An 8,233-nucleotide genomic window follows, 5' to 3' on the forward strand; every position below is an offset into this window, starting at 1 on the left:
CAGAGACAAGATGGGAAAAATAAGAGAAAGAGAAGGAAAGAAGGGAAGGAGACAGACACCGAGAATAATCCAAAGGCTCCTCGCTTCAGGGAAGCTGAGGGATCACCTGACAACCCCTGTAATGTAGATCCTCTGGAAAAAGAACGAAATGAGGGGAATGGAACCACTGGAAGTGATGACCTGAATCCAGCAGCAGATAAAAATGAAAACGCTAAAAATAAGCAGCCAGAGAAAAACAGCCATGCAGAGCATCCAGCTGACACTGTGGGAGAGAACATCTTTGAACATCAGGAGAATAAAGAAAAAACTGAAAATTATTACAGCCAAAATCCTAATCGTGCTGAGAAGGAGGATGAGAAGAAAACAAAAACAGATTTTCAACATGACACAAAAGGAAAGATTAGTGCTGATAAATCAACAGCAGAGATGTGCTGTGACACATTTCAGGATAAAGAAAAAGTTGATGAAGGAAAAGAAAGCATACTACAAGATGATCAGAGTCATAAACATGGAAAAGGACGGCGTGATACATTAAACATTCAGGACATCAGTGTGACACATTCAAATGATAATGATATTTGCGTAGAGACAGAAATCAGAAATATGAAGGAGGGCAGGAGAGAAAGAAAAAGAAACAATAAAGGTGATCACAGTAAGTATGGGCAAAACACAGCAGGGGAGGCAAGTTGTGCTGCTAAGACACAGAAAGAGAAAGATGTGGAGGAAGAGATGAAAGTGAAAGAATATAAAGGAAATACTAAACAAATTCAGACCAGAGAAAAATCCCATCTAAGACCAGTGGGACCAGAAATAATAGAAGCAAACCAGGATGCTGGTACAAATGAAAAAACAAAAGCGGAGCGTTTTCAACCACAAGCCAGATATGAGATTGGGGGAAGCAAAGAAGGAAGATGTGGTTCACAGAGGTCAGTAAAAGTTCAAATGACTCATGAAGGACATAGGCAGAACCATGATGGTGAAAGTTTTGGGACAAAGATGAAGAAAACAAGAATAGAAAATGTAGAGAAAACCTCACAAGGCAGGTCTAAGAGACGTGTCAAAAATAATGAAGGAAACACAAAAAATGCAATCAAACCCAAAGGATTAACACAAAGCAAGTCAGAGCAGAAGAAAAGGAGAACCAAAAGAGAAGAACGAATTCGGCACGACACAAATGATCCAAAATACACCAAAATTCCCAAACTGAATGATGTTGAAATAGAAGCTGCTGAATCAAGTGCAGACAGCGAGACATGTGGGTGTTGTTCATGGATTGTCGCACTGATAAAGAAAAAAAGAAAAAAAAACAAGACTGGTTTTTGTAGTGAGATAGAGTTGAGAGAAACTGTAGAGAAAACCTCACAGTGCAGCTCTGCGAGACTTGTCAAAAATAAAGAAGAAAATATTGAAAATAAGTCTCAGACAAAAAAATGCAATCTAGGCCGGAGGGTCAAAACAAAGTGAGTCAGAGCAGCAGAAAAGAAGACCCAAAAGAGAAGAACAAACTCACCATGACACAAATTATTCAATATACACTGAAACTCTCAAACTGGATGATGAAGAAATAGAAGCGTCTGAATCAAGTCTACAAGACGTGGGTGTCGTTCATGGTTTGTCCCATTGATAAATAAAAAAATCAAGAACAGTATTTGTGAAATAATTTTTTAATGATTATTTAATGACAAGTCTCCATTTGTGGTAATTTAATATAAATTATTTATCTTTAATTTAATATTTTATATTTTTTCACCAGAGATCAGTGACATACAGGCCATACACAGAGCTCTTTAGTAACTGTAACTATTTTTTTTAAATCTTGATTTATTTGGAGAATGCAGTATGAGTGTTGCTTCCCATTTTTATCAGCAAGAAGAAAAAATTAAGAAAAGTAAACATACAAACAAACATGAAACATAGCAGTATATTTTCATTAAGTTAAACAGGTGTTACAATCACTTGCTTTGAAAAAGGATATGAGGATACATTATTTTTCTTATTTGTTGATCTATCATATGTAATTGTGATTTCTATGTTACTGATTTATTAAAAATGTTGTCTCATTGTTTATTATTTCCTAGTATTGTTTGTAATATCAGTTATTTCATGTGACTGTGCATATTCTTTGGATTTTAGTATAACTGCTATAAATGGTAATCTGAGACAGCAGCTTTGAAGCAAAAATAATATTTCCACTTGCAGCATTTTTTTTTTATTTTATTGCCACTGAAGGCAACACAGGTAGAAATTTTGCAATGAAAATATTGGTTTGTGAAGTCAAAGTTATTGTTTGCAAAAAAAACATTTAGGTTTGGTTAATGAAAAATTTAAATTATCATTAGTTTCTTTATTATTTTTCGAAATTGGTTGTTACTTAACCTTTCAACAAATGTTCAAGTAGCTTATGTTGTCAGTCTTGATTAACTTTTTAATTTTTGTAAAACTTTTTTTTAAACTCTATGAGTTTTTTTTTTTTTTTTCTTAGACTTCATTCATATTTGAGATTTATTCTTCATACTTCTGGAGTCTAGTTAATTTGTGTTTACTAACCTGATGCTGATCACATAACCTGATCAGGAGCAGTTTCTGTTCAGAGTTTCAGTTTCAAATTGACTTGAAGTACCACATTTTAACTGATTTTTTTATTTACAGCATTTTTAAACTGTAATATAGATTCTCTACCAACATCACAAATGGACCACAGCTATAAAATTACAACTCTGCAAATGGTTCATTGTGTTGTCATTGGAATTTGCATGTGTTCACTTGGTGAGACAGAAAATGTATAAATGTTTTTGCTCTTGATTCTAATCTGCTGCTTTCTCTTTTGTTCTGCTGGAATTGCAGCTACTGAAACACAGAACGGACACCAACAAAACCCGTTGAGTTAATAAAATTAATTTATTATTTTTATTTATTATTTTATTTATAATTTTACTTTTACTGAAATGATACGTTTTCCAAGTTTTTAAGTTTTACTACTACTACAAAAGACTATCCCCCCTAATAGTCAGGAGAAAAACATTTTCATTTTTTCTCTAGCATGCAGACATTTTTGCCCACGAAACATCTTTAACTACAACCACAAATAACATTTACTTGAGCAGCCTGAATTTTTTATCTATTATTTTTGAGTTGGCTTAGTTTAATTTTGGGCTTAACCCGGTTTCAGTTGACAATAACCTACTATTATCTAATATTCATCTGATCAAGGAGTGTTTATCAGCAATACGCGTCTCATTTAAAGTAAATATGCATATCCTGTGGTGGGCAACTTAAAGCCTTTATCCAAAGCTGTACTAAATATCAATTGTACACAAAATGTGAATATATCAAATGGTAATGAGAACCTGCCATAATGCACCATGCGGCTTGTTGTAAGTACCGGTGAGAAACTGAAAGATAAACAGGCTGCTAAATCTTGATGTTTTAAATGAGTAGATATACAGTGAATATGGCTTTGTTAAATTAACACTTACAGAGATAGTAAGTGTTACTTTAACACTACTGTTTTTTCTGTGTAAAGTTATACCCTCAGTTCTAATTTCACTTAGTTTACCAGTTCAAGGATTCAAGGAGCTTTATTGTCATTCGCATCACATGTTAACATGAGGTGGAACGAAATTATGTACACACGGTCCCGGAGCAAAAAGAAACAAAATAATACAGATAATAAAGATACAGAGATTTTGTTTGTTTTTTTTTAAGTAATAAATAATAGGGTTTTTTTTGTTGTTGTTTTTTAAGCAAACAGAATAACAAGTAATAACATAAATACGATAAATAATGCAATAAGTAGAGTGCGACAACCTGAGTACCAGTATGGAGTATGGGTATAGAGTGTAGGTATAAATGTGGGTATAAATAAATACTTTTAGCAGCAAAGGGCATGATGCCAGCATTGATAAAGTGACAGTGTCAGTAAGTGTCAGTAGTGATTAAGGTGCTACAATAGCAGTTCCTGTCCATTTATGTATCGAGGAGTCTCACAGCTTCTGGAATGAAGCTGTTTCTCAGTCTGGTTATTTTGCATTTAATGCTCCTCAGCCTCCTGCCTGAGGGGAGCGGGACGAAGAGTGTGTGTGCTGGGTGAGTGGGGTCCTTCATGATACAGGTGGCCCTCTTCCTGCATCTGGAGGTGTATATGTATGTGACAGTTGGGAGGCTGCCTCCGACCACTCTCTGAGCACCCTTCACCACCCTCTGTAGAGCTTTCCTCTCTGCCACAGTGCAGTTTCCGTGCCACACATTGATGCCAGAGCACAGAACACTCTCCACCGCACATCTGTAGAAAGACATGAGGACTGAGCTCTCCAGTCCCGCATGCCTCAACCTCCTCAGGAAGTAGAGTCTCTGGTGAGCCTTCCTGATCAGGCTGGAAGTGTTGTTTTTTCAGGTGAGGTTGTTATCTAGGTACATACCCAGGTACTTGTAGCTGGGTACTACTTCAACTGCAGATCCTCTGACGTGCAGGGGTGTGTGTGTGTGTGTCTTCCTCTCCTGAAGTCCACAATCATCTCCTTCGTCTTTTTCTCATTTAAGCAGAGATTGTTTTTCCTGCACCAGTCCTCTAAGTGTTCCACCTCCTTCCTGTAGCTGGTCTCATCTTTGTTTGTGATGCAACCAACCACAGCTGTGTCATCCGCAAACTTTACATTATGACAGCCTGGATGGATGGGTGAGCAGTCGTATGTAAGCAGTGTGAACAGGAGGGGACTTAGCAAACAGCCCTGAGGGGAGCCAGTGCTGAGGACTATAGAAGATGAGGAGACATTGTGGGTCCTCACAGCCTGTTGGTCAGGAAGTTCAGAACCCAGTTACAAAGAGAGGAGCTCAGTCCCAGAGTCAGTAATTTGTCAACAAGTGTCTGTGGGGTGATTGTGTTAAAAGTGGATGAGAAGTCCACGAAGAGCAGACGGACGTAGGAATTCTTCTGCTCCAGCAGCATTGTCATCCAGCATTGTCCTTTGACTCTCAGACACCACCCTGATATATTAAGTGTTTTGGTATTTCTCCATATTGGTATATATAGTTATAGCTAGATATAGTATTTTTATATATAAACTGTTTGTGACGCTGATATCAAACTCAGTGTCCTTTGTTTTTGTTTTGTGCAGCCACGGAAGACACTCTAGCTGCAGAGATGTCATGCGGTCATGCACCTGGTGGTGCTGCAGTCTGCTGGATCAAGTTTCTTTATTTCTTTATTTGTTCCTTTTTCTCTGTCTTTCCAAAATGTGGCAAATACTTACATTTCTAGCATTATATTAAAGAGCATGATAACGCTTAACTTTTAAAAAGTACTCACCTGGCTTGGTGACTTTGTAATGTGAAGCTATTTGTTGCCAGGTTCGCTACTTTATTGTTTTGGTTCCTTTGCCGTACCCTCATGTTTTTCGCAGGAGTTTTTACAATAAATACACACATAAAAGACAAGGTTTCTCACCGTAATGCCTACCTCAGTCAGGGCCTATAAACCTTTTGTGTCCCTACAGGGCCAGTACAAATTTAACTCCCCAGGTTAAATGAAATGATGGAAAAGTGTAGTGCAGTTAGGCCCTATCCAGATGTGCATAGACTGGCAGCACTGACAGTTGAAGAGATGGCCTTCTTTGAATAGAAGATTGCTCAACTGGCAGTCAGAGGGTACTGTGAATTTAAAACAATAAGTCTTTTAATCCACTTAGCAATCATGAACACAGACAAAAGATAGGAAGACACGGGGCAAGAACTGGTGAGTTTAGCCTCCACAGTTTTCATTTATCATCACAAAATGTGTGATGATACATGTTATTTATCATCACACATTTTTAAATTATGCGTGATGATAAATAAGACCAATAACACCACAAGCTGAATGGATCGTCGTCAAACTACCTACAGAGTACCTAGGTTGACTAATCATATTACCTCAACAATAATTGTTAGAGCCCAACATTAAAGTTGAGACATAATAAAAAATTAACATTTAAGCATAGCCCTTCCACTTCGGGGGGAGTGTGCTCTCTGAAAGTTGCTGTTTAAGCTTGTTTTTATACTGTTCATTAAACATGACTATTTCTAGTAATTACCACACGGTGACTGGTCAAATGACCTAAAGATTGAAGGAAAAAAAATAAAACTGTCAATTGAAATGCCATGATACTGTGATAAACACTTGATGTTGTCATGACCCCTCCCTCTGTGATTTGTGTAGGAGGCAGACATAGGGGAAGAAGCTGGTCCAAAGACACACTCATAAACTGAGCTGATTGATAAGACAGTTTTATTCTTTTTTTTTTCTTCATCCCTGCAGCCAGGTGGACGTCTGGTTTGTTTTAGGAAATAACCAGCGTGTCATTCCAGTAAATTAAGTTGCAGATTGTAAAACAATTCAAAATCAGCTACACTTGTATAAACTACAAAAGTAAAAGGCTGTGTATTTATGTATTTTTGCTTTATTTATTTTTTCCTTTTTTGTTTAAGGCACGTCTTTAATAAACTTTACTAATCTTTGTGCTGTACTGGAACTGGTAAGGATACAATTACTCCAAAACAGCCTTATATACATTATATACTGTAGAGCTTCAAGAATATAAAGCAATGACAACACGACAGGAAATGGAGGGAGAAATGATGACGCTGCTATAACCAAGACTGACTATGTTTTTGTCAAGCAGTACTTCGCATGTCTATAAAACTTCCCAATTAAACATGAGTTGAACTTCAACTTCTTTATCAGCAGAGCGATGTCTCAAAACATATAATCTGTGATAAGCTTTCTTGTTTTGGCAATCTCAAGCTCTAAAGCAATATACACCTCTCTCAAATGTGGGTCAAAGTTTGGTAAATCTTTCCTGATCTGTAATATGATGAAACGTATGTGTAAGTATTACATTTGCAACATGGAAGCAAATTCAGATCATTTAAAATGACCTATAAAAACACTGTGTATCGGACAATATCCCCGTTACCTTTGAAGGTATGTTTGAATCTTTTGTTTTTGTGTTCTTATGTATTCCATTTGAAAATAATTGCGTTTGTTTTCTCGTCGGAAGTCATTAAATACAGCTGTATCAGTAACTTCCTGGAGTGTTTACGCCGCTGTTTTTGGTTAAAGCTAAGCTTACCCTGGTGTATTTTCTTCCCCTTTCTTTTAGCCTATCTGCTAATAAGCATTATTTCCAAATGAACTATTCAGGCTTAACATGTCTAAAAATGTGATAACAACTCAAACAAACCTTTTTGCAGCATCTTTGATAATCTGACACACCTGAAGCTGTTCAGTGGCACTACAGTCTAAAAACACAACAAGGATATAAGGAACACAACTGCAACATCATAAATCTCACATAAGAGTGAACCACATGTTTTAACAGTGGTCTTTTACACCACTGACCTGCAACAGGAAGTTTTCTTAGCTTCTTTGTGAACATTGCACCAAAGTCTGGATTTAAGCTGATGTCCCATGATTAACGTTGTATTTTCATATCTTAGCTTTGGTTTCAAATGTTTGGATTCATCCTGTCCTTCTGATACACTGGCACCTTTCCACTCTGGCCAAATTGTATAAAATAGTAAAAAATTAATAATTAATATAAATAATATATAAATTTTCTCCTTTACAAAATTAATCCGAATCCTATGATTCTTTGACACAAAAAACATCCACAGCACACTGTGTTTTCTTTATCCCCACTGCCCTCACAGTGGTGCCATTTGAAAGCATTTCAACAAGATAAGCGATGTGCCTGACAGAAACTCTCTAAAAATGACTTCTAGTGCAAAGACAAATTTAAAAAAAGGAAACAGTATCCAAACTCTTGTATAGGCTTTAATGGTAGTTATCCTTTAATAGTCACTGTTTGAAAAATACAGTTTGTGATGTTGCATAAAATAAGTCTCTGTTTTACTGAATGTTTCATCTTTGAATAAATGTGCAGATATTTGGTCTTATCTGATGAATTCACCACAAAAATACTATTCCGGGCACACATTGAATGCAACACTAAGGTGTAGCAGAAGTGAAAGAGAAAGCGCTACTGGTGTTTTAAACTGCGCAGGACATAGAGATATTATAATACTAGCATATTCTATAAACTAAATGTTTTTATTACCAAATATCTGAAAAAATATTAGATAGATATCTTTAATATATCTAAAATATCCCCGTTACCTTTGAAGGTATGTTTGAATCTTTTGTTTTTGTGTTCTTATGTATTCCATTTGAAAATAATTGCGTTTGTTTTCTCGTCGG

The 8,233-nt window shown here is 36.3% G+C and overlaps 1 protein-coding gene across 1 annotated transcript in view; it reads left to right on the forward strand.

Moving 5' to 3' along the window:
- LOC102196815 (putative ubiquitin carboxyl-terminal hydrolase 50) overlaps positions 1 to 8,233 on the forward strand; it is a 17,466-nt gene that overhangs the window by 3,320 nt on the left and 5,913 nt on the right. The window lies entirely within an intron of this gene.

The sequence above is a fragment of the Pundamilia nyererei genome, unplaced genomic scaffold, assembly GCF_000239375.1.
Source record: "Pundamilia nyererei isolate P.nyererei 1_Seehausen unplaced genomic scaffold, PunNye1.0 scaffold00583, whole genome shotgun sequence".
Lineage (NCBI taxonomy): Eukaryota > Metazoa > Chordata > Actinopteri > Cichliformes > Cichlidae > Pundamilia > Pundamilia nyererei.